This window comes from Parus major, chromosome 1 (assembly GCF_001522545.3).
Source record: "Parus major isolate Abel chromosome 1, Parus_major1.1, whole genome shotgun sequence".
In the NCBI taxonomy this organism is placed as follows: domain Eukaryota; kingdom Metazoa; phylum Chordata; class Aves; order Passeriformes; family Paridae; genus Parus; species Parus major.
This window is the reverse complement of record NC_031768.1, coordinates 92115720-92143684: the sequence shown is the minus strand read 5'-3', so window position 1 is coordinate 92143684 and position 27965 is coordinate 92115720. Positions and strand designations below refer to the sequence as shown.

General features: G+C 37.8%; 1 non-coding gene across 1 annotated transcript in view; it reads right to left on the bottom strand.

The window, feature by feature from the left end:
* LOC107206155 overlaps positions 1-27965 on the bottom strand; it is a 416470-nt gene that overhangs the window by 334535 nt on the left and 53970 nt on the right. Inside the window, exon 2 of the transcript XR_001522283.2 lies at positions 23514-23573. This is a non-coding gene — a transcript (uncharacterized LOC107206155). The remainder of the gene's footprint in view (positions 1-23513; positions 23574-27965) is intronic.

The window sequence follows — 27965 nt, the reverse complement described above, 5'->3', positions numbered from 1 at the left end:
TTTTTGTTATGAAGTTTCAATGCAGATCAGTAGCGGAGCAAAAGGGAGCAGGAGAATGATAACATAGCAAACATGAGTAAATTTAGCCCAGACAGTATCACTGTAACAGAATCACATTCTGTAACTGAAGTGAAATTTCAGTGCCTAGAAGTAGACTATTTTATCTTTTAAAGCATGTCTGATGGACTATTTGAAGACGTTACCCACCAGTGACCAGGCAGAATAGCCAAGCTGTGAACTATACACAAAGAAGAGTGGAGTAACAATGCTATCTAATGCTGCACGTCCTCTGAAACACTGACAAAGAAACTCAGTGACAGAACAGGGTGGTTACTTGGGAAGCTCAGGATGAGAGGACTGTGTAGTTTGGAAGGAAAGTTAATCTTCTAATTAATTTTTTAGTTTTATATCGTGTATTGATGTTGCTTTATTAGATGATTTTACATTCCTCTTTCTATGGCCTCTCTTCCTTTTCCTCTTCTTCCACCTGACATGCTAGAAGGTAAAAGTCAAAGATAGCTAGCATTGTATCCAAGCAGTAAGGTGGACTTTTTCTAGGCTCTGAGTAAACTGGAGGGCCAAAAACAAATATGACAACAGGTATCACTCACTACCTGCTGCAATGGTGGAACACCAGAGAAGAAGGAACACTATCCTTTTAGGTGTATTTACGTATCAGTGTAGACATGTGGAAGATGAAGTGTTGGAAACAAGCTCTCCCTTGCTCCCCTCCCAAAATAAAGAACAAAAAACCCACCACTAACAACAACAAAACCCAGCAAGATGAGAGACTACAGTGTCAAAGGAGAGGTTCTGCCCATACTCACAACCCTAGAGACATACTTCTTTCTTTCTCTTCCTCTCTTTAAAATCATATTTGGATGTGACTGAAGTAAAAGTCACTGTAACTCCTCTGTCTTCAGCTTACAATGCAGCCACTTCCAACTTGTCTACTGCCACCCTGACTGGCTCAAGATGTATCTGCTAGCCCCAAAGTCTCACCAGGGAGCCTATGGAAGAGGAGATTGTCTGGTATTTCCTGAACAATCCATGCTGTTCTTGCATAGCAAGGCTCCCAGTGAAGCACATCATCTTGTTATAATTCTATTCATGAGGAAGCAGTGAAAGATGTGTCATGGCATATGAATGCAGATATCATCTATAGCAACAAAGCAAGGATGCCATTCGGAGACAGGGGACATTTTATTTTGCAGACTGTTAGAATCCAGGGATGTTAAAACATAGGTGGAATTTATAGAATTAATTAAAACATGGCGGTCACAGGTTAGAAATTAAAGAGAGAATCTTCTCAGATGTATTTCCATTAGAATTTCAGGCCACTGTGTTCACCTTACTGCACCTACATGTAGCATCTCACATAATCATCTTTTTGGGGTCTGTCCTTTCCACTGCATCAGCTGGAATACCTGAGACAACAGTATGATTTTTAAACTGAACAAGTCTCTCAACTTTATTGCACTTGGCTGCAAGAGCTTTAAGTCATATCCTTAACATTTGAATGCTATTTTTCTACTGCACTTTATTTTGGAGTGGTTGTTTTTGGCACTATACAGTTTATGTAAAATGAAGCACTACATAAGAAAATGCAACACCTATTCTCATGTGCTTCATAAACATCCAGCCCCTGACTTGTGTGTGCTGTGTAGCACAGTTGTTATTGCCAGCTAACAACATGTTCTAAGCTGACAGAATGAGTCCTACAGATCTCATTTTTTTTGAATTTTAGAAACAGTGGAGCCATATTAAAAGGAATTTGCCAAACTACCTGCAGAGAAGGAGGAAACCTGCAATTTTCTCACTGCAGTGATGAGATGGTATCAAGAACAATGCTAAACAAGGCCAACCAAAGGGACCACAAATACTTTCCTAAAGAATAATACTCTGATATATTGCTCTTGAATGAAAACTGAGAGTTCCTGCTAAAGGGATGTCAACTTTCAAGTTTCTTTAGTCCTGTCTGCATGACAGAAGACAGCAAAAACAGCACACAGACCTCCACACGTCTCAGTTTATTCCCTTCAATGATTTGATAGCCAAACAAACATCAGAAGATGAATTTATGGAGAGACAGGTTATAACCCAAGTTTAAGGCAGAAAAGGAAATGACAACAGAAGAACACATGGACGACCATGAAAAGAAAGTTTACAACATAACTGCTTTAGTACAGCAATATGAGATAAACACCAATTATCACAATTTTCTAGATGAGGAAACAAAAAGCTCTGATCACAAAATAAATCAAGGGACTCATGCTGAATGTACATGATTATGTAATACACTAGTTTCTATTAATTTTATCACATTTACCTTCAGTACCTGACAACTACTGCTTTCTATATTCAGATAAAGAAGACAACAACAACAGATAAGCACTGAAGCATGCATTAGGAGCATGGTTCAAATGAAAACCTACCATGTCCACATCACATCCCTTTGCAGATCAGCAGACAGGCTCAAGAACATTTCCCTGACTCTAGCCAGGGCACTTACTCACTGCACCTGTGAGCAGGACAAATGAGAAGTCTTGCTGCCTTGCACTAAATCTTTCCAGCTGCTGGCAAACTACTGGCCATGCATTTTCTGAGCAAGTGGTTATATATGTTATACATGCATATATGTATGTATTTTTGTTACATTATCTTTTCATTAAGTGGTCCTTGATAAGCTTTTTTTCCTTGAGTGTATCTGATTTCCTTAGTAGCCAGACTTCCTTCTGCTATTTCTTCATCTTGGGATAATGACTTTCATTGTCAATATTAGCACTGTGTGTCTAAAGGAGATTTTCTGGAGCTGCAGAAAAGTGATCAGTATATAGATCACCCCTTCTTGGTTAAAACTGCATAGAGTGTAAACAGATCCCAAGACAATGGCAGATCTGTTCCCATCTCATGATGTAGATTTCAGCAGATTGTAAGGATGCTGTAGCTTTGTGGTTTGTTTAACTAGATTTATCACATACTAACTCCTTTTACAAGAGCAAAGAGATGCTTTATTGAGCCAAGAGGCACAAACTGAGTAGATATGAAGATGAAATGGTCTGAATTTGCCAGTCAAACAGTTTGACTGCATCTGCTGCTTGGATGCTGCCTAAATAGGCCAAGATCAAGGTTGTAAGGATTGATTTGATCCTGATCCCTCAAAGTAAACAAGACCCAGAAATCAAAGCTGATAATAAAATTTAAAATTATCCAACGAAGTCATCTTGTATTTCCCCCCTGTAATGCACACATAATGTATGCATGTGTCTGCGTGTACACTTCCACGCTCAAATTCATCTTATCCCCTGCATTTCTATGTTCCACCATTGCAAATACACTCCAAAAGTACAAAATTGCTGGAGGAAAATAGCACCCATTGGAGCAGAGAACCTGTGTGCCACCGTTCCCCTTTTCTAATCAGAAAGCACCGATTCACACCTCCTCACCTCCCTGCCCCTTCACCAACGAGGAACTCACCTTACATCCCTAAAATGCTTTCCTTGGCCAAGTCTGCAACCCCAGGCAACCCAGCCTCGACTGCAGGCAGCAAAGGCAGGAGCTCAGCTCAGAGTTTGACATGCTTGGTGCATGTCACATAACACAAGCAACCTGCTAACGAGCTGCTATGTGCTCTCTCAAAGTCACAGCTGCCAGCAACAATTCAGCAAGTGCAGCCTAGCTTTTCAGGATTCCTGCCTGTTGCCCAGGAACCACACAAAGCACTGGAGATTTTAAACAGGTGCAAACAGTGCTTTTCTCCCATGTCAGACTGCACAGCCTCTGCAACAGCAACACAAAAAGAACCAGAAAGCAGGGAATGAACTTCCAAAATGCGATCAGAGTTCCTTCCTACTGATAATGCAACACTTGGATGACCTGTGAAAAAGCAGGGAGGTTTGGTCAGGCTTGCCTTCATGAAACCTGCTTTTCCCAGAAATATGCAACCGTATTATAATTCTGGTTACACATTTTTAAAAATTTGTCAGTGTTTCTCACCTGCAAAATATTTTGTTAATTTAAGAGGTAACATTTCTGAACAAGCAATGATTCAGAATGTGTAATGAGCACCAAAAATAAATGGAAAAGGGTGTATTTTAAAGCTTATTTTTGTAATAATTTGATAGCTGCATAGGATTTTTTAATGCACAAAACTGTCTTTCAAATTAAGTGTCTTAAAAAGCATAATACAAATCACGCACATTATCTAATTGTGTGTATGTACAGAAATTCTACATGTACCATCTGTCTACAGCTCATTGCTTAACATTATAACCTTGTACATACACAGCTCAGTGCATAGGTGGTACCGTAGGTAAACACAAATTGTATCTCCTGAACTGAAAATCTGTGAGTCAACTTTTAACAGGCTCGTTAGAAAAGACGGCACTAACTCCAGAATGCTTTGTTTTGTCAATATTGCCTACGCTGTGTTAAGGTCATCAGTACGAGTTTGTTATTAGCCAGTTCCCACACTGGTAATCAGGAAAACTCCTGTTAATTTCAGGCAGAATCTTGTGTGAATTGGAAGGGAGCAGGAACTGGTTAAGGCCATTAACCAGATGGCCACTGAGATCTGGCGTTCTCATGGCTGGATGAGCTGCTCTACCTGCTGCTCACAAGCCCAGGCACAGGTCAAGCCTTGAGCAAGGCTCTTGTGGTGTTCCTTCAGAAATGTGATGTTACAACGCTGACATGCATGCTAAGGGCTGCTGCCTAAACTGAAAGCGTTCTGATAGGTTTTACCTTCCCCTTTGGATCCAGCTTTTCGCTTGGATGTGAGGCTGAAAAGGCTAAAGGGTTCTCTTGTACAGACGCCAACAAAAACAAAGGTAAACTTAGAATTTTCATTAACTGTAAATTACAAGAGCAAACAGAAATAAGGATTGATGTGAGCAACAGGGAATGCTAAAGCTTCACCAAATGTAATGTGTAATGCTTCAACCCAAACATATTTTGGGATGACTGCCAAGAAGATGGGTATAAATGTGGGAGGCTTAGTAGAGTACAGTTTGAGCTAAAATGTGTAAAGTTTTCACTTGTGCTAAGGAAACATTCGTAGCTAGGTAAAAACAAGGCCTTATGAAAAATCCAATTTTACATCTAATCTAAATTTCCCTGGGCAAAGCAACTGCTCTCTTCCTAAACTGATCCTCCAGATAGCTGGCGGTAGCATATAATTATTGTGGATAGTATTGCCATGGGCTAGGTACTAGCTGAATATTGTAAATTCTAGTGGTGTCTCATCCAGCATTACAGAGTTCGATGTAGTCATCTAAACCTGAATTGGAATTACTCATCGTGACGCTTTTGTTGTTTGGTGATCCAATGACATTTGTACAACCAGGAGACAGAAGTGTTACCTCTAATGAGTTTTCTTAGCTTACACCACACACCTTAGCTCTTCTGACCTAGAAACCCCTAGTGGTGAAGGATAAAGTATCTTAATCATCAGAGTTACTCCAGTGAAGAACAGTTACAGTATCCTACATGGTTTTGGGGCTGTAGGGGGAAAGGCATTAAATAACCCAAATAATCTTAATTTGCTGCTGAACATCCCCCAGCAGAAAAAGGCCTGTGTGGTTGAGGTTTGCTTATCTACTGGCACAGCTGTTCTCAACAGTGAGAGTAGGAGGTTCTTCTAGCTCTACTAGAAGACTAGTTCATGAACTAAGGTTTAAGTTTACTTCCAGTGAGATAAACTATGAATAATTCTAGTAAAGGCAAGAGGCTGGAGAGTAGAAGGCTATAAATACTATAGAAATTTTCAACACAGACTAATTTCTCAGCTTTTCTAAAACTACTTTCTTCTAGAGTTGATAGACTATTTCAGGAAAAAAAGTCAGTGTTAATAAAGCTTTTAACCTATTTTTACCTATATCTACCTGCATAGACTTCAGACAGATTATACAGTAATGAAGGTCCAAGAATGCATTTTACTGGCTACCACTTCAGCTTTATTCATCTGAATAGTTCCAAAATATTTAGACAGCAATACAAGTTATTTCATGTTTCTCCATGTTAAGTGCAGGGTAAATCTTTCCCTCGTTGTGCCTGAGATGATGCATTTCTTAGGTTTTACAGATCTGCAGCTGACAGATACTGACAAGCTTTGGATTCCCCTTTATGCACCTTCCACCATGTGGAAGTAAGAAGTTCCTATTGGAATACAGTTCAGGAATCATACTAACAATACTCAATGCACATCCCAGTACTTGGCAAATAAACATGACCCTCTGATAATAAGGTTGTCACAACAGGAACATATCCCATCTAAAAGAGAAAATTCTGAAAAGACACCACCTATTCATTCCATTGTTCCACATGAAGATCTATTCAGCTGGGAGGGCCAAAGGTGTAACCCTAGGAATATATGTACATAATGCTACTTGTCACTGTATATAGTAACACAGCCTCCAGAGGCAGGGGAAACTGTGTCCTTCCATTCACTGGAGAGAGTCTTCCCTAAGGTTAACATTGGCATGAAAATGATGAGAGCATTTAGGAAGGACTCAAATGTAAATGCAGCTCAGATTTGTTTCTAATGGCTTAGTAGCAGGTGAAGACATTTCTTAGGTTGTGCAAGAACAGAAAGCACCCTACAGAAGTGTGCAATAAAGTTTAATGGCAACAGTGATTCAGTAAAATCTCTTTAAACTCTAGGTAAGGATCCTTGGCGTTATGGAACAGGCCAGGATTCACTGTCTTGGCCACGACTGTAGGATTACGCTATGCTTTCTGTAAAGTTAAACTTTGCTTCAAATTACATCAAGCATGTGCACCTCAGCAAAGCTTTGAGGAGCCTGAAAAAAGAATGTATCCTTTCCTGCAGTGACTTCTGTAAAATAAGAAACTGGACTAACCACAGTCTTCACTGGTGCCAGCCAGACCACAAAATGTAGCATCAACACTGTTCTTGTAAGGTAAAAGCTATTGCAATTTTAAAAGTATATAAATTATACATTGTGCCCCAGAAGTACTATAACTTGACTTCAAATTTCTTACAAACCATGTCTTCTTGCACTCTTACATAATACCAGAATAAGAAACATTGAATTACTTTCTAGGAGATATTTACAAAACTCTGGGATATTCTCAGCAGATACAAGCTAGTATTATTATTCTGAATAGCAGTACAATCTGCCCTCCATCCACAGCACCATGCAGGCTGTCATTTTTGTAGTTGGGATGCATTTTGCAGCGAGACTTAACTGTTCTTTCAAGTGCACTGTACTGTTAGTTGTTGTCACAATTATTTATAACTGGGGACATCTATCTCCTACTAACCTTCTGTTCTGGTCCAATATACAGGAAACAATTCTTGAAGCATTAAAGTACATTTATAAGAATTTAAACTCAGTATTTCTTAGCTAGATTCTGCCCTCTGGTTTTGACTCTAATCCCAGGCAAGTCAAAGATGACATTCAGTCTTCTGCTCTATTGAGGGGTTTCTGTATGAAAATTTAATTTTGATGAGAGGTCAGGATAGAAGATGAAGATGTTCAGCTAAAGAAAAGGGTTTTTTAAGAGATTTGTAAATATGAGACCATGAGTTGCATTTCTTTTTAAAATGTATCATAAAGGTACTGTAGCATTCTTTAACACAGAGAAGCAGCAGAATAGTGCATTAAACACTCAATGCCAAGAAAGAATCCATCCCTATTTTAGCCATGAATTATCCTACAACCTTGAGAAAATTACTTAACTTGTTCCATGTTTCAGTTTCTCCATCTATTAAATTGGGACAATGATACTTCATAAAACCACTACAAGATTCTTTTAAAAATGCATATAATTTGGAAACTTGTAAAGCACATGCAATTTCTAAAAAACTCAACTGAGAATATAAGAATAAATATTGCTTTAAAGATTTGTTGCAGTATTTTAATACAACTCATACCTTTCCTATAAGTACTTTACAATATTCTCAAGAGTTTATATGTACTGTTTACAATTATCAGCATATGGGATTTGAAGATACTACATGCTTTAAGTTGAAATTTCCAACTGTTGGTCGAAACACAAATATTTTCAAGGACCTCAGTAAGTGATGGACTGGGTCCTGTATTTTTTTCCTAAGACAGGCAACAATCCTCCAGCTGAGGTAGCACTAAATTCCTTGAAACCCACATTAATCAACAAACTAAAAGAAAAAGAGGTTAACACTGTGTCCTGCCTCCCCAGCACTCTTTTCAGCACCTACATAATACAGATGCCACCAAGACTCACTCTTTGAAGTGCAGGAAAGTATATTGTGTTAAAGACTAAGTGTCATTCAAAGCATCCTTTGAAACTGCTTAAAAAACTGAGCTTTATATCTGGAGAGGTTTTAATGATTAGTTCATTTTTCTGTACTTTTAGAACACAGAATAGGACATTCATTACATGTTTAAAACTCAACAAACTTTGCAGGCTTTAGATATCCAAATACCCCTACTTCTGAAAGTTTATCCTGCTTAAATATGTATTTGTAGGGTGTGATCCCAAAGTGGCTGGGATAATAAAAATAATACAAATAATATTGTAGGTCCAATTCCAAGTCACCGATCAGTTTGTAACATTTTTAAGGCAGATCTTTCAGTGCAGAAGAGAAGTGTTTCCTCAACTTTTTACTACAAGACTGGATCAAAGAGTTTCTCAAACAACCTATATTACAGATGGGACCAAGCATGGAAACTGCCAGGCCCAAAAGATTATCCTCTCTGGACATTGTTAAGGTTATATTCTCTGAACATTGTCAACAATCAAAAACAAGATATCAGAACTGGGGATGGCTCACAGGTTTACAGACAGCACTCATTATAAACCAAATGCTACAATAGTTTTATTACTAAGGGAGAAAAAAGTTGAGGAGATTCTACAGCCATTTCATCTTTAATAAGTAATTCATTCACTAACTTTGTAATACAGAGAACAGAATTTCTATCCTTCAAGTTATTCAATCATATTTATAGCAGATAAAAATTTACAGGTATTACATTAGGTACAGTCACCTTATCTCCAAGTAAAAAAATGACATACATAGTTGAATACAAAGGCAGCAAGCTGGATTTTTTTATTCTTATCGAGATTAACATAATACTCGATTGCAAACAGGACAGCTAGATAAGAATTACAAAAGACATGAAATTCCTTCCAATTTTAGGTGTGATTAAGAAAGCAACACCATAAATATAGGCAAAAGGGAAAAAACACAGTCATCCAAATTAAAATTATGTTGAAAAATATATACAGCCCAGAATCTGTGTAGACCTTTGAAGAAAGATTGCCAGCTAGAACAGGAGTGATGTGGGATGCTCTCAGATATTTAAGAGCACAGAGGGTGGTGGAACAGAGTGCAAGAGCACAAATGTGCCCGCAGAGGCTGTGCTAGAGCTTCAAATATCTCCAGCTCAAGTGACTAATGTGAATGTGAAAAGAGACAACCACTTCAAGCAGAACTTTTTACTGATTAAGTCACTACCATACATCTCAATATGTTCCCTGCCATATTGGCAGCCTGTCCTTTTTTTCCTTTTAACTGTGGGCCAGATCCTCAGCTGGTATAAGTTGGCATCGCATTTTGTTGCCTTCAGTGGAGCTAAGCCAATTGATGCCATCTGAGCATCTGATATTATATTTCTGTAGCAGTTAAAAAATGATACGGTGGCATTAATTACTACATAGTCATGTCTCATAACCTCATGGCAGGGGTGGAAAGACTTCTCATTTATAGTCACCAGTCAACATACAGAGTAGAAGGGTCAATTGGTCATTCCATGCTCAGTTTGATGGGTACAAAGCTACTAGAGATTCCAAACACAGGAAAAGCCTCCTTTCGTTTTCCCATGTCACTTAAATACTTAAATTTTGCTAACTCAGATGCATGTAGTACTACTCTGTGTCCTTAAAGCACCATAATCCACTGCATCAAAAATGTAATGGATCTGACATGCAGAAGAACAGTCAACTGGAGCAGACAAAAAATCATTTGACTGAGCAACCCAAGTCCCACTGCCAGTAGTAGATGCTAAGGGAAAGAGGGATAAGAACACTTTCATCTGTAAGCATTCTGCTGCAGCCTAACAACACATCAGAGATGCAGACACAGAAAGTCTCCTGTTTGGTAAAAGAGAAAGTGGTCAGGGTATTTTTGTTTTGGCAAAGGGAGAAATGAAGCACAGGACTAATTATGGACAACTGCATTTAGTTTGGACTATCTCTTATACTGACCTGACCGACATTCATAGCTTATACCTTTTGTGTAAAAGGTCCATATGTTCCATTTCACTGCAGAAGGAAATAACCTTAACAGAAAATTGCAACACCCAAATGAAATCCTTCCTCTCTGATTGCTTTCTACCCAATACAAAAAAAAGTGTAAGCTGGGACTGCAAAGAACCAGGGTGGCCTCAAACACTTGGATATCCAGTAGAAGCCATGATCCCTTGCATCAACATTTTAGATGCAGTAAAATGTTCACTAACCCACATAGGTTATTGAGGGTTACTGTCTGTGTATTTGAGGGAGGAGTAAATGGGGAGTTAGTCTGTGGCACTGAATCTATCTTGGCCTGCCTTCATTTGCATTCTTTGCCCTTCCCAGTATTTCCTCTAATATATAATTATCTCCTCAGCTCCCAAGTTATTTTCTTTTAAGCACTTCATAGCCCCTGGACACTCAACACTGAGATCTTACTGAACATTAACCATGCATATTGCCATCTTTGTCTTTAAATGGGTACTAACCTATCAGACAAAAATCTTATTCTCCACCTACTTATTACAATTTGCATGTTAAAGCAGCATGCACGTTCCTAAAAAGCTTCCAAATGGGTGATTGGAAGTGAGCAGATTAATTCTAAAGGTAAATGTATAATCAACAGCCTTAGGTTGGCTGAAGCCTATGTCCCAAAATACAGAGGGTTTGCTATGGATGTAATGTAATTACCCAACAACAAGCAAAGGCCAAAACATGGGAAGATAAACCCATGGCTGTCCTCAAGAGGTGTTTTACTTGCCTAAGGACAATGAAATTCAGGACTTTAGCCACAAAAGAGCAGAACTACTGAAAAACAGAAACAGAGAAGGAGATATTAGAGAATACAATTTATGGGGGAAGGCTAAGAATAAACAGGAAAAATAATAGGAAACAGGAGAAGGCAAGGAACTGCAGGTTTCAAAACACACTAGTGTTTAACATGTCGAAAGAAGTAACTGAATCTACTGGTATCTACTAGGAGAATGCCAAGTTGCTGGTGAAGTGTCCTCAGCACCACACACTTTTGCTGTTAGGTTCCAATATGAGGACAATGACATAAGCTCTACTACTGTCATTCCAGAAAGCATTCCACCGGGAACAACTTCAGATAGAAAAATCATGGACTTTCTCTCAGACCTGAGTGTATCTGAATAAAGGCTTGAAACCTATTACATACCCAGTAGAAAACGTAAGAGTTTTTAAAACAGACACATTTTACCTAACTCAAATAAATTTAAACCAGTTGATTAAGAGTATGACTTAAATTCATATGAAAAGTATCATCCATCTTTTAAAGTTTGGCCTCCTATTTCTATATTGTACTTGGCAGAAATATATACATATTCAGTCATTTTGTCTTAAGTTAGTCATGGAATCCTGTTGTCCCGCTATTGATGAGAATGAAAATGAAAATCTTCAAATACTTCATTTAACTATTATTTAATAAATATTATTACTTAAATGAGACACTCCCTTAACAAAAGAATGCTCATAAAAATATATGCCTTAATTAAAAAAACCAAAAAAGTACTTTCTGTGTCTAAATTTTATAACAATCTATAAGTGTGTTCAGTCATCCTTACCACGGGGGAAGAAAGTATGAATTTATGCCTGATAGAAATTCTACTAGTGACAAAGCTCCTAATTTTGACTTCAGTGTAAATTTTGCCTCAGTATGAATTCACAGGATTTGGCCTAAGCTTTGCAAAGTTGACTGGGTTTCAAATTTGTTATTACTTAGATAATTGTTTTGCTAGAAGCTTAAGAGCTCTTAGAAGAACTGGAGGGAATGAGTTTGACAAGAGATCAAAGAGATCAATTAGTATCGTGCCCACTGGACTTTGAGTGTCCAGTGGACACCAGCTGGCTGGGCAAAAAACAGGAATTAACACAGTTTCATTTTAGAATACTAACTTACAAAGTAGAAAAATTTATTTCCTCAAAAAAAATGTGCTTGGAGTTAATATTCTCATTTCTTATGCAATGGAGTTTTCTTAATATTTATTGTTTATCAAAAATACTTGTTTGCAATGTTTCTCTATAAGGCTGATATACCCAATTCCAATTTCTAATCAGAAAAACCATGCAGATGTTACTTACAGCCAAATGCTGGAATGCTTGCCCAGGATTTAGGCTGTCTACTGTTACAGACACAATGTGATTAAGATTCCTCATGACATTTAGCTGGTAAGTCTGGAGAAGTCTGGCCAAGCACCTTGATCATAAACAGAAACTTACAGGCTATGCAGCCTCATGACTTAAGTCTATTTCTCTGTTTTCCATACATTGACCCATTTTTCCTCCCTTTGAAAAGAAAAGGAACCAAGAAAAAACAAGCCCATAACAAAGTTGCTCTAAATCTCTCTGAAGAAGCAGGCACAACAAATAGCTCCTCAAATTGAATCTCAGGTAAAGCTCCTTGATGCAGTTGTGTCATCTTAAACAAGAGAAGTCATGCAAGTATTTTTCTTTCTAATGCTGGAACAAACTAGCCTTTAAATTTGTATTTACTCCAGTAAATTGTACTTACTTTAACCTGTGATTTTGCTAGCTAGCAATGATTTTGGACTGCTGCTCAGAGGACATCTCTTTGCTTTGCTACCTACCTGTTATGATGTGTATGTCACTGCAGAATTTAGCCACGTAAATTCTGAAAGCAATTTGCAGCTCTGAAACAATTTTGAAATATTTCTTCAAATTCTGTGCTGTCAAAATTCAATGAAACTGCAAAAAGCATATGAAGATAACATCTATAAACACTGCAGCTGGCTACACAAAAAGCTGGAAAGAGTAAGGGTTACCAGAGAAGGAAAACAGTGTTAATTGCTAAGCATTCTTTCTTAAAGCATCATACCCATACCTGGGAACTGTACATTCCTACCTATACACCATATCAATGTCTCAGGGGTAAATATCTCGAGAAGAAAAGAGAAACCAAAAAGATCAATTAAACAAATTAACAAACAAACAAGGTACTCACTGCTTAGAACCTATCTTCAGATGTTCACCTAACAACTTCACTTTTCCCTCCCCTTCTTTCAGCAAAATGCAGTACTGTGAGCATTACAAAGATTGAAGTCCATTTTATAAAAAGTTAAAGGCTAATACTCTGTAGGAGCCAATAACAATTTTGTGTTAAAATGTCCACATAATAAGAACACCACTGTGATGGTAGATTTCCACCTTGCACATTAAATACTAGTGTACTCAAGCTTCTTCTATGCCTGTGGCTTGGGCAATGTCCTGCTCAGGAAACTCAGGATAAAATCTTTCCTCAGATGATTCTGGTGCGAGCTAGTCCAACAAGGGACTTTTATTCTGGTATGGCTCAACCAAAAAAAGTACTCCAGACAGATATAGAAGGAAAATAGAAAATACCCCACAAACAACAATCACATCATCATTATGTATTCAAATTTAAAGTATTTACAGGATTAAGCAGTAACAGCACTGACACAATAACACATAGTATGGCCTCATCCTGCCAGCCTCTCATCTGAATAATCCTAAATGTGTGCAGTCCCTTACAGCAATTGTTAAGTGGAGAAAACTATGAAATTTGTGAGGAAACAGATCAAAAAGCTGAAACACAGAGCAGCAACGTGACTCACCTAAAATTCTACAGAAAACAAATAGAAATTCATAAATTAAACCGATTCTGACTTTTAATCTTGTCTGTGGGACTCAAGATGTCTCCCATGAGAATAACAAAGCGAAAGCAACCCCTACCTTGACATTTTATTATATTTCTATAGTCGTCTCAATATACCAGATCAATTGCATTTGAAAATGCAGCTATTAAACCATAAGTAGACCATCTTTGGAGCCTTTGTTTGTCAATTGCATCAAACAACAATTCTTCTGCAGCCAAAAAATCAGAATGTATTTTTACAATAATTGCAAGTCATTTCTAGGAGAAAGAGGCAGCAACAATACCCAAGGAAAAAAAAAAAATAACAGACTTCTGTGCTTTCCCATCAAACCTGATAGTGGTAGGGGTTTAAATCAGTCAGAGGCAGCTACGCATGAGAGATTGCACTCTGCAGGCTCTATCAGTCAGAAGTCATGGATACACGTCCATGATTTATCATACTTTTCATGGTAATTAGCTAGAGTGCCATTTTGCTTCCAGTAGCATCACTCAACTTTCTTTTTTTAATTTGGTCTTTTTTTTCTGCAAATGAATTTACATATTTCTCAGTCTCTCATCCCCTACTATGTTTTATTTATGAATATAGGCCTTGCTGATGGTAACTTTAATGTGAAGAAAGTAGTAATTAGTGTACCTATCCGCTAAGTTAATCCCTTTCCCACAATGTCTGCAGAGAAGTTTAAGGTAAGTAACAGTTTACAGTCAATATTAGGTTTAATTATGCTTAATGAGGGGAACTATCTCTGTTTACTAACTGCACCTAGGTGTGTAGCTTCTATATGAGTTTTTCTCCCAACCTCATTCCACACTGTTAATAGTGCCACTGTGCAGGGTACTTGTGGTGCTTTAATCTGTAAAACTTCTCCAGGAGAGCCAAGCAAGTGAGGCACCTGTTATAATACTCGTTCAGAGGGAGCAGAATGGCCTTAAAACAATGACAGCTTTGTGCTAAGAAAAAGTTCTACCAGCTCATATTTAGTGGATGCAGTGCACTGGAGAAAAGAAGCTGAAACCCCCTCAAAAGCCCACAGATAATTCCTCAAAGCCCTCCTCTTAAAAGATAAACTAAAATAATAAAAATTAAATTCAAAAATAAAATAATAAATAAAATTTAAAAAAAATAAATAAAATAAAATAAAATAAAATAAAATAAAATAAAATAAAATAAAATAAAATAAAATAAAATAAAATAAAATAAAATAAAATAAAATAAATAAAATAAAATAAAATATTTGTTCCTGGTTTTCAGGGATCATCCACTTGAATATTTCCTGTAGAAGTTACAGTGATCTTTTAACTTATTGAAAGCTGTGTTAAGAATTAATGCCCTGAAGTTGTACCAATGAATGAAGACTTCTAGATGTATTTCACAAGCAGATTATCCTCCACAACTGAAGAGAAGCTAGAGGCAACTGAAGATGACACCAGTGTTGTCACAGAACTCCATACTAGCAAGAGGTCAAAAGCAAAGCCTCAGATTGAAACCCTGTTCTACTTCAACAGCTGTTTTTAGCATCCATGCAATATTGTTACTTTAGTCAGTCCTCCTAATGTGAAGATTTAAATTTGAGTTTACTTCAGTACTTTTTGCCATAACATTTTCCTTTGTGATTTCATGTATTATCCCCTTAAGAAACTCATGCAATGGGAATTTTTTAATACATATTTATAACAACCTATGAAAAATGTACCTTCCAAAATCTTTGATTCCCAAGGATGCATAGATTTAGGGGGTTTTGTGTGTGTGCACAAGGGACCAAGTTTGCAGAAGTGCTGAAAAACAAAGCTGTTTGATTTCCAATAAGAAAAGAAAGTGGAACACAGAGAGAAAATTGTTCTGTAAATGGAGAGGTTACTTCATCTGATTTTTTCAAAGCATTAAGAAGCGAGTTCTGCATTTCATTCATATCAGAGAAATGTGACATTTCCGCAGCTTAGGGGTTTTCTTTTTCTTTTTTTTTTTTTTTTCCTCCCCTAGTGAGCACTCTGCATGAGTCCACACATTCCCTCCTCATTTTTGCCATTGGCAAGACTTCAAGAAAAAATCTGGTTAGATTTCTGGTTAGAAAATTGATCAAAAAAGCAAGAAAAATTTCTGCTAAATCATGCTTTTTGTTTTTAAAAAACCCACCCATTTTACAATTACTTGATTGTCAAACTAGAAGTAAAGTAAGATTTTACTTAAAGGCTAAACTCTAATTCTGCAAGCTATATCCAGATCAACTGTACATAATTTTGACTGTACAGGTTTCAAATTTTAAGCTCGAGGCTTATATTTATTTTTCTTATAATATGCCAAACTAACTCCCATATTACTGGATGTTAAGAAAAAGATTTCTAAAGGAGAAGTGTGATTTTCTAACAGATGTTTTTCCCTCTAAACACCACGTTCCCAAAAATGTGATTGGAAAATATAAATACAAGTTTGACTACTATGTAGAACTGTTAATAGCTACATAAGAAGAAAGAAAAGATACCTGTTTTCAAAGTGACAATATATTCTTCCTTTTGCCATTGGAGACATCAATATTCAGATAAACATGGATCTCATTATGAGATAGAGATTATTTATAGGCACATATATTCTTCAGAAAATTGATGAGATTTTGTATCCAAGAAGAGAGCAGAAGAGGTCATGTCACTTCTTGAAAATGGAGTCCAGCATCTAGCTTAATTTAATGACTTAAAAAATTACAGAATGACTCTGAGGATCTGGAAAATTTAAAGAACTCATCATTTCAAGGCTAGATTACAGAAACTCTAACTGGAGAATGAAAACAGCACTCAATACTGGTCAACACCAAGAGAGGGCATATTCAAGTTACTTCTCACCTGCTGCTGCATTTCAGTAGTGACATAAACAAAGCTTGGGCAACTGAAAGTTAATTGATTTTACTAAAGCACAGCCCTAAGGTTAGAGATGACAGGATCACCTGCAGGCCACAGATATTCAGTGGACATCCATGAGCAACTGGCTCCTCAAAATTCCACAGGCAGCTCTCTGAGCTATAGGAAGCAGAGCTCCCTGAGAGATAGATGGATGTGAGAATTTTACAAAAATCTGTACAGCCCTCCTCCCCAGACAAGTGCTTGGGAAAAAAGTTCCACACTTTTCTGAAGAGCCCAAGAGGATGGTAGGTTTGCTTGTTTGGATCAGTAGGGGTAATAACTAGGTTTTTAACATTGCAATGTTTCCTTCACCTATCTCTCTGCTCAGAGTTATCAATTATAATGAAGAATAGTAGGAGGATGAAGATTTTTAAACTAATTGCAAAATAACTAAAGAAAAGCTGTTTCTCAAACATAAAGAGTTTGCTTAGGTAAAAATATATTTCCCAAGACCTAGAGAGGTTCAGCAATCCTTAAATGAATGAATCTCTGCTGCAGTATAATGCCTTGGCAAAGAGAAAGACGATTTCTTTTGATGACCTCTGAAGTAATGATAAGAGTCTCCAGTCTTGGTGGAGGAGATAAACTAAGATTGATTCAGTTTGGTGGCCCCTGGAATCTCAAGGAAGCTTAAAGTTTATATGGAAAGAGTGCATCTCATATTTGTAGATCAGCCAGGCAGGTGGGATTGGAACATTGTGTTTTAGTCATGTACCAATCAAACTGTTAAAAAATAACTTACAAGAGAACACTTAGACAGAGGTACTGAGATCTTGGGGCAGTCCCATCTCATAAAATAACCCCAAACAACTAAATGTGCCTATAAACATAATTGTAAAGATATTTTAATTCAGAGGAAGGAAAAAGTTTCAGATCAAAGTTCTGCAGCAAATGGCCACAATTCAGATTTATAAAAACTTCTGTAATTAAAATGCTCTATAAGTGACTAAGGAGCAACATTTCTTGCTTCCTTTTTTATTTTCTTTTCTCAATATTGATTTCTCAACAGAAAAAATACAAGTTTTTAGTAGCTTTTCTCTCAGAAGAGCCTCTGCCTACTTTCATGAATTCTCTCTGCCATTCTAAAGATATGCCTTTGGAAAGCATAGAGACTTGTATAATCCCCCAAGTCCTATTAATATCAGTAAGAATGATACAAGTTTGGTTCCAAAGAATCAAAGGGAATGACTCAAAATGGCCTCAAAGCTGTTTTTCAGAGTCAAAATGGTCTGCCTCATCTTCTTGGCACTAAAATGAGCTGCTGCTACAGCAGTGGTCCAGCTCCTACTGCTGCTGACTTCTTGCTTCTCTCATTGTGTTGTCTGTCATTTCATTTGTGGTTCAGGAGGGATAGGGGCTGGTCTTTTAATGACCCACATTGCTGAGAGCACCAAGTTATGCAGGAACTTATGCAGGAATGCTACTCTGCTCAGCAAATTATGATGTAACTTAAAGTTGGCTTTGGCTGGAAGGTTTATAAAATGAATAAGGCACATGGAAGGTGTTCAGCAGCAGCATCACAATGTTCCCCCACAAATGTCTGATACAGATCTAAGGAAAACAGATGTCCATCTACTCAAAGAGGGGACAGGTAGAGAAAGAGAGAGATATTAACACAGAGAGGGGAGAGAAAGAAACAGAGAAAGGAAGAGAAATAAAGAGAAGGAAGGAGAGAGGGAGGGAGGGAAGGAGAGAAGGAAGAAATTATTTCACCATATTACTCAGTGAAAGGCATATCTCCTGAAGTTTGCAGGACACAATAACATTTTAAGTTAAAATCTTGAACCACCAGATGGAGGATTTAGCCCTCTCTTTTACAATTAGTTCCTTGTCACGCCGTGTTCTACTTTTACAGAAAAACAGGGAAGCCAAGTCTCTTTTGGGTTTTAAAGACAATGGAATAGAAATCAGCCACGAGAAGAAGCAAAAATGTCACTGTCCTGAGCAATTCACTGAAGAAAATTAACTTTCCCAAAACAAACACTGGAGATATTAAAGATCACTACTTTAATCTGTCCAGACACCTGAATGTGACATCTGGACAGCAAAATTGCTATTTATTCTTTCCAAGGAACGTAAACTGAGTCACTGGCACAGAACAAAGAATTTAAAGTCAAATTATGCCCCACATGGCAAAAGTGGCAAGTGTCACCTGTGCCACGTCATCCAGATACTACCAGATAAATCTACAGCTCAGATGAAGAAGAAAATGAGAATGACTGAAAATTTCTTATTGGTTTTGACCCTGGCATACATCTGATCAAAAGCCATGGTGGTTAAATGTCTTGTTCTGAATCTCAAAAAACTTCCCTGACTTACACTTCTTACCAAAACTTTTTCACTCTCTGAGAAGAGGGATGCTATCTTTTTCACAGAGGCGGTATCAGGTCATGGCCCCTGGCAAATCAACATGAATCACAGGCCACATGATTCAAATGCGCTCTAAGAAAGAGAATTTTAGCACCCTGAAACTCCATGCTTACAGCACTGAATGAGGAAACCAGTGTGTTAAGAGGCCAATCCTTTCACATTCATTATTAAAAACAGTAAAGGAGGGAGAGTAAAACATTACCTCTGACTTATACCTTTTATATAGAAAAACCAGGCAGACTGGCCTAGCATTATTAGTTTTACTAGAATATCTGCTGGATAACACAACACATATGCATGCAGGAAAACATAAACACACGTGCACACCCAATAGTGAACTTTGGGTTTGCAGCTAGGCTCTGGTAACCCATGTCTCCTGGGTACAAACCAACTATGAAGGAACAGGAAAATGTCAGTGTAATGGTTAACTAGCTCAGTGGGCTACCATTCATCACAAGCAGAAAAACAGCAGTACAGGCTGCAATGCTGGTCCCCTTTACCCCTGGAATGTTACTGAATGACTGTCATTAAATTCAGAAATGAAAAAAACCCAGCAAATGTAGTGTAAATATAAGAAAGAAGCTGAATTTCACCTCCTGGAGCTGCAAGTAAGGAGGACTTCTGCATGAAAGCAGAAATTTCCTGTGAAGCTTGATGTTGAAAGAACACGACAGATTCCAGTATCAACAGTTATCAGATATGAATGCACAGGTTTTGGTAGGATTAACAAGGTTATTGGTATCAGATCTAGGTAATTATTCCCTATACAGCAGTAACTGATCAATTCTTGTGTCAGCTGGCAAAGTGTCAATGTTGGTAGCTGGAACCATGGCACTGGTATTGCAGCAGAGGGTTAAAGTGCATCCATTCAGGTGAAAGACTAAGCCAGGAGAACTCCTACAGCCTATCAGGGAATTCCTTCAAATACTTCTAAATCTTTCAAAGTCTTTTACAGCAGTGTATTGAAAGTGAACATTCCACAACACCCACTGTGTTTCTTCCAGTGCTACCTTGGTAAGCATTTTGCAGAGAGGCAAGACACTACTGCCTGGACTTCAGCTTGAAAATACAAATTTCATCTGCTTTTTTTTCTAGTTTTCAATGATTTTAATTTCATCAGCCATGGCAGAAATGACTATCAAAAATTCAGGTTTATTTTTTATTTTTCAACAAAAGCATTGGCTTCTTCTTTAAGAAGACCTTGAAATAAATGCTTTAGAAAAAAACACACAAAACCCCCCAGATTCTTGCTCTCCACAAACTCCCTTTCTCTCTGAAAAGGTTTGTTCTGTGTGTGGATAATTCATTTACTTTAATTATTTTGAAGTGCTTCCGTTTGAGTGGGTAGCAGTTAAGTATCCACAACACCAAAGTAGGTGCCAGAATTAGTTGTTGTAAACAGAATGTTCTGCTGCAGTGGCCCAAATCCGCACAAACAGTAAGCCTTGGGTATTTTGTCCTTTTCATAAAGAGTACCCAGATCCATGAGAATGTATTATAGGACTTGCATTTTATGGACAGGTCATATCTTTCTAATAGGAACTTCAGTTGTTACCCTTTGTTGGATGTTCTCAGTCTAGATAGCTTTCTGTTTAATTAGGTAGACACACTAAAAACAAGAAGAAAACAAGCCAAGAAAGTCCTAGGAAAACTTCAGATGGAAGCATTTGGACGTAGTTATGTGCACACATCCACAGAGAGAAGAGGAGGATTCTAGGGGAAATACACAGGATTATCACTTTACAGTCAGTGCACACTGACTTGAAGAAGGATTCAAAAAATAAACACATCTAATATTTAAATTCCAGGCTGCATATTCAGTGACACCCTTTCTCTCATGACTGTATCTACACTCAAAACCAAAACCCCAGCAGCTGAACACCTACAGCTTTGAGGAATTTCAGTTCTCGATCTCACGGCAAAGCTACCATCCAAACGTTCCACTGTATCCACAGGCTTCTACTACACCACATTCTGATTTAAGTACGTGAGTGCAAGAAAACTACAACCAAAGACAGAGGAAGCTGCTGAAATGAAGAGTTTGTGCTACTCATCCCTTCATAGATACAAAGATGTGACACAGGCATCTGGAGAAACATAAGCTATCTCCTCTGGTACGTCTCATTCCATAGGTGTCCCCATTTTCTAACTGCATTCCTGTGCTTTGCACAAACTTCCACACAGCTTTATAGCTCCTCTGCACTGTTGCCCATAGTTACACCCAGTATTTACAGGTAAGCCTGCAGCCTTGTTCCTCCATGGAGGTAAACAAAAGAGGAAGGGAAATGGTATGAAGGAGAGCAGGAAACAATTCTGCACTTACTTGTCTGTAGTTGGTAGCTGTATCTTTGGAATAGTTGCTTTAAAATACAGGTTGTTATTGAGGTTAGGTTTAAAAATCTTCGCCAGTTTTGACATTCAGGTGAAGATATCGCTGCTGGCTCCAGAATAATTTGCATATCTTATCACTAAATAAAATGTCTGAGGTGCGCACCAATCTGATGAAATTATAAACAAGAGTCCACACAAGTACATATGCCTTCCTGTTTGATTTCTGTCCTGTTCACTCCTCTATAATAAATCATATGATCATCTCATTCTAGCTGGAGGTTTAACTGTGCATGTAAAAAGGGAAATGATAGCAGCCTATTCTTACCCGTACTTTACAGTTAAGAACCTGACAAAAATGTGATTTTGGAGAACAAACAGAAAGCTTATTTTGCTACCATCCACATCCTCTTTTATTGCTACAGAATTAGTGGAAAATCCCATGTATTTATGTATTTTTAAAAATAATTTCCCACCCTGAAAGTAAATAAATAAATTAAACTACACCTCTTTTACTACAAAGACAAATATGCATGCCTAACTTTATGTCTTGCAATTAATCTCACGTATTTCAACAGGATTACTCATAATGATGTAAGCGAAATACATGTGTAAATCCTTGCAGAATCATGGCCTGAATTGCCAACAGTTATATGGCACAATTAAATGCCTAGGTATAAATGTCTCTACAAAAAGATCAGAAAAAAAAAAAAACAACTTCAAGCATAATATGTAACAAAATTTACTTCAAGAAGTGACTATGGGAGAAATAGCATTGAGGGTGTCGCTTTCCCCTGGGAAATTCACCTGTCACCAAATCCTTTCATAAATTCATCTTCTTCCTCTACCCGTTACCACCTTCACTTACCACTCTTTTCTCTATCACCAAATCTGACTCTCCCTTCCCACACTTCCCCAGCTGCCACGGGAAGGAGGAGACAGAAGATGCATCTTACTCATTCTTTTGCACTGTGAAGCAGGGTGAGAGCAGAGTCTGGCCCTGATATTAACCAGCACGGTAATAAAGGGCTCATGTGCTAATTAACAGGCCTGGGGTGCACAACTTTGCTCCTCAGCCTGTTGCTGAACTGTTCACATGCCAGTGTCTCAGTGACAATTGCCTGGTAAACGCTATGGACAACCCTTAACTATCACTGGAGTTCATTACAAGGAGCTCCTGATCAAAATGTATATAAATTGGGATACCCAAACTGCCCAAACCTGCCTCCTAAGGAGCAGTCTACCACCGGCTTTCTTCTGCAAATACTCATGAATGGCATGTGAGAAGTTACTCATGATCAGGTTTTTCACTAAAATCCACGGCTCACGCAAAAACTTCTGCTTATAAATTAACTCAGTTGGAAATATTAACTAAAATGCCAGGAAAACAAAGTCAATCCCTTAAAAGTTCAAATGACTATTTGTCACAAACATTTCACCTCTACTAATGAACTGCAAAAATGAATGATAGAAATGCAAAACTGTATTATGTTTAGCAGTTAACATTTTAATAAGAAGGAGATTAGCAATTTTTAATACCTCCAGTGCTTTGTTATATACAATAGCACAATAACTGAATATTTTAATTGCTAATTATTTAGACCTCATTCAGTTCTCACTCAGGCAAAACTCCCATTGAGGGACTCTTGCCTGAGAAAAGAGCTACAGGATTTGTTTTACTGTAATTTGAAAAAAACTTTATATATCATAAAAAACTATCAAGTAATAGTGAGAGAAAAATCATTAAATCCTTAGCAATATTAAATCCTACTGAAATTCCCATTGACTCTCAACACCAATGTTTTCATATTAAGTAAAACAGATAATTGCAGTTTACCAGTTGAAACTTACCTGTATAATTTATGCCCAGATATGCTGGTGGCTCTTAAAGAGGTCTAATAATGTTTTGATTCCTCTTACTGTATCCCTGCTTTTCTCCTGTGGGAAATCTCAGTTCAGATGTGATAAGGAAACAGCATTTCCAAACAATTATAATAGCAACACCTTCAGAAGCAGAAACATTAGCATTTGGTTTTACCTTTTGACTTCGGCCTCCAAAAGGGTTAAGAGCAGTTCTCAACACTTCTTTCTTATGCTGCTGTAAAGAAAATAAGTAAGTATGTTTAGGGATTTGCACACAAAAAACCTCGAGTTTCTATAACAGTCAAATAGCTGGTGTTCAGTGGGGGAAGTGGGTGGAATGCCATATATATATATATATATACAGCTATCTGAAGGAAGACAAAACAAAGTCCTACACATTCACATGTAGTGCACAGGTGACAAACAAACTAATTGTACTAGTATTTCAAATGTCATGCTATGCATATGCTTCAGAGAGGAAAGTTATACAGCTGGACACAAAATAATTATGGAGTGATACTTCAAAAAAGTAAATATCTTTTTTTTTTCACCATTAAGTGTAGTTTAATTCCTCTTAGGGATAAAAACAAATGTGTGTAACAAATAAAGTTTTGCCACTTCTGTTTGTCATTCAAATGCATTTTATAAATGGCTTTAATGACTAAAATGTTCAGAAAACCTGCCCATTCTAGAAACCAAGAACCAAAAGCAGACCTAGTACCATATACTGTTAACTACCAAAATGTTCAGAGGTGGAGAACCTTTACTTATTTAGAAAGAAAGCACACAACGTGTTGCTTTCTCATATAAAGCAGATATAACACCAGTAGGCTTTCAGGCTCATTGTTTCCAAGCCTGACTTCCCACTGGCTCCCAGCTACTACAGGGATGGTTCTGCTTCTTTCTCTGAAACATGCTCAAAATTTCTTTTCAGATCTTGTAATTTTCCTTTTGTTTTCTGGGTGCTTTCTACCTGTGGTCATTACAATCAAATGATGCATCCATCAGCATTTGAAGAAATTTTGCTATTATAATCCCCCAGGCTGTGTGGGTCAGTCCTGAGTGTACTTGGCATCATCTGCTGGATGGGAGCTTCCACTGTTTTCAGGGAAGAAGGTTTATTTTGCTTGATCTAAGCCTGTGCAACAATGCTTCAGCTTTCCTAAAGGCTGCAGTTGCCTGAATAGAGAGAGGCTCGCTGGACAGCGGCTGTTAGCGCTTTCCAGCGTTACACAAGGATGGTCTGGAACAGTCTGTCAGATCTGCACAGACAATGAATAAAGCAAAGCAGAAGGCCTAGATATTGAGTAATGAGGGTTGGGTTTTGACCTTTAAATGCTGCTGGATGGATTGCACAAGGTTATGTTTGATTCAAGCGACACTATAAGGTACAAAATTGTACTGTTTGCCTAAAGTCTACCTCATCTACCAGCTGCAGCACTCTGTGCTTGCTGGTACACTAGGTGCTGCTGTGAGAGACGGCTCTGCTGAGTGAGCCCAGTAAGAGGAGGTGGTACTGGGGAACCTGGAACAGCTGAAAAGCATGGAAAGAGCATTGGGAAAGCATGACCACAAGGTGCGAGAGAAAATTTTCTATTTTAAAACCCATCGATCTGTCAGACCTCCAGCAGTGCTTAGACTCCTCATGCTCTGCAAAGGATTAAATCCAAGTCAAAAGTCTGTTTCTCTTCTCTGGCCTACTGGCAATTTGAAAATTTGTACAACTACTCATGATGACAAGCTACCCTCTTGTCAGCTGTAATTTTTGCCAGAAACTGCTGTACAAGTCTGTATAACTGTTACAGTTACTTTATTTTCACAATCATTAATTGATCCTTTCTAAACATTTGAATGCCTGAATTTAATTAGAGGCAACATTTCTGCCACAGTTTTTATAACTGTTTTTTAGACATGATTTAAATTAATCAAGCCTTATACTTGAGATGGTAATTTGTTGGACCAAGACAGCTGTTTTCAGGCCATACACTTTGTTTTCCATTCCAACCTCCGTGTTTAAACCTTGTGGTTTAACTTAGATCAACAGCTTATTGGTGATTCAAATGATATAATATAAAATAATGCCCTCAAAATCTGATGCATCTGTATGACATCAACGGAGTGAAAAACTCCGCATGCAATTCAGGAAACCGCTTTGTTTTTTTCACTTTTACATGAAAGTTAACTCCATGTACTAAGCAGAGGTGAATACTTCACACCATAGGCTCACTAGAGGCTTACTGGGCTCAAAGCTGTAAGTCTGACAGTCCTCTGAGAGGCTTGAGGTAGGCCACGGTGATTTCCTAGAAAAATGTGCTTTTCAGGATGAAGTAAATGAATGAAAATGAAAAGTAAATGAAAAAAACTTATCAGCTCTGTTTTTCAAATATCTAATCAGAATGAGATCTACCACAAAATTAAGAAATATAGAAGTGGACAACTTAAACATTTCTAAATTAAAAATGCCTCTTCCACTATGCTAATTGCTTGTACAGTAACAAGAGCATCCTGTACTGCTGAAAATACAAACAAGAGGAACTATACAGACTTTTTCATTTCCTTATCTTGATGCCTTATAAACTGCATGACCTTCTGACATTTGCTACTAATGAAAAAAACACTGTTCAGTGACCTATCATCAGATTAAGTGAAACTGAGATAAATACATTCCATTCAAGAAAATGTAAAGAATGTGTCACTTTTATTTACATTTTCTCTCAAGGTTATGGGGGGGGGTGGGGAAGGGGAGGCAATTCTGTAGGATGGTAAATTTTCTCTTTTTAAGATCCTACATTTATGAACACAATTCAAATAGTAAGATAAATTATATTAGCATTGCTCCAGTTCAATTCCTTCCAAACACAGTCATCACACATACAAACTAAAGTCCAGCAGCAAGTGAATGAAAGAAATCACTGTTTATTAATGCTAAGAATACAGGAGCCAAAAAGAATCTCAGACATGATTCACTGTGAGAATACTCGTAAATCTCTTGGTCTCTTTTGAGATTCAACCTGGCATGAAACTTGTGCAAAATGGATAGTGCATCACAACAATGCTCTAAAAAAAAAAATAAAAATGTGTGAGAACTTAATGTTTGTGGAAAAGTCTTATCTGGCACACTTAAAGCTTGAAATCCCCTCATTTTCAGGGCAGCATTTCTAGCAGGAGAAGAGATTGCCTCACACAGGCTCACCACTACCTCTCAGCTTTGAGCTGAGAGACCATGCTGAATGGTCAAGTTATGTGGCTGGTTCAACCCTTCACTGGACTTACAACCACAGAGCAAATCTTACTGACTGTAGCAATGTGTTTTTGTGATATGGACTTTGGTCCACTGAGAACTACAGTTGAGATATCTGTTAACTTTTCTTAAGAGTCAAGCTTGTCTGTCTGGGAATAAAAAAAAGAATACGTGGAGTGACTAGCATTAAATTCCATTTTATAACTGTTTTTTAGACATGATTTAAATTAATCAAGCCTTAATTAAAGACATTGTCTGAAGAATTTCTGAAGGAACCTGCCCAAAGCTGACTACTGATCTGGTCTGCAAGTATAAGATAAAGAACTGGACATGATTTGGCATTTTTGTGGGAAAGGAAGCTTCATACATGTAAAAATTAACAGAAGCAACCGTGTTACAGTTACATCCTTCACACATGAAAAAAGTCTTTCAGGAAACAATTTAAGTTCCCTGTGCACCACTCAAATCTATTTGAAAAATATTGCTTGCCCATATTTATCTCTGTGGAAGACTTGAATTAAATGTCTAGGCTCAGGACAAAATGATCTTTGAAGGCAACAGTCACATGATGGAGAAAAGGGAGCATCTGTAATGCTGTCTGCGAGGTTGATATGCTTTCACTTCATGTACCATAAGTTTACTTAAACAGAAATCATCACCTGGAACATGAGCAGCAAATGGCATTTTTAATATCAGAGGTACCAGCAGTGAGCCTGTGCATTTCTTCAGAAGGAAATACCAGTGCAGACAGGGAATTAAAACATGCCATGGTAACAGATGAAGACTTCAACTGTCAACAAAATCAGGCTATTAATTTTCACATAAACAGTCTTTTAAAATCTTTGATTTTTAATATACAGTCCAAAGATCACTCTCACATTTCAGCAGCTTTTGTCTTTTAATGCCGATCACTTCAACTGACTTTTCACACTAGCCTGTGCTTTGTCTCCCCTTTGGAAAATGTGAGTGAAAATATCAAATGATATCTTATTCTGCCAAGACCAAAGGAACAGTTCAAACGTTCAAAAATATTAGGCAGTGGCCTCACTTAAGGCAGGAAGGGAATGTGATTAGCAGTGGGCAGGGGAGGAGGGGGGAACCAAACCCAAATCCAAACCTGTTCTCGTTCTCTATTTCAATCTATGCTCAGGGCGAGACTATGTGAAACAACAAGCAAAAATTACTGGACAGAAAACACAGAATTATTTTGCTTCTCATCACATTCTCTTCTCAAGTGACAGATACTGAGATTCAAGAGGAGCCTGAGAAGCCATTAGCCTGTTCATTACCACTGAAAGCAGAGGTGCCCAGACTGAGCCACTTGGAATAAACTATCGCCTGCCAGAGGATGCAGTCTCTCAGTGGATGGCTCCAAATGTGGCTGGG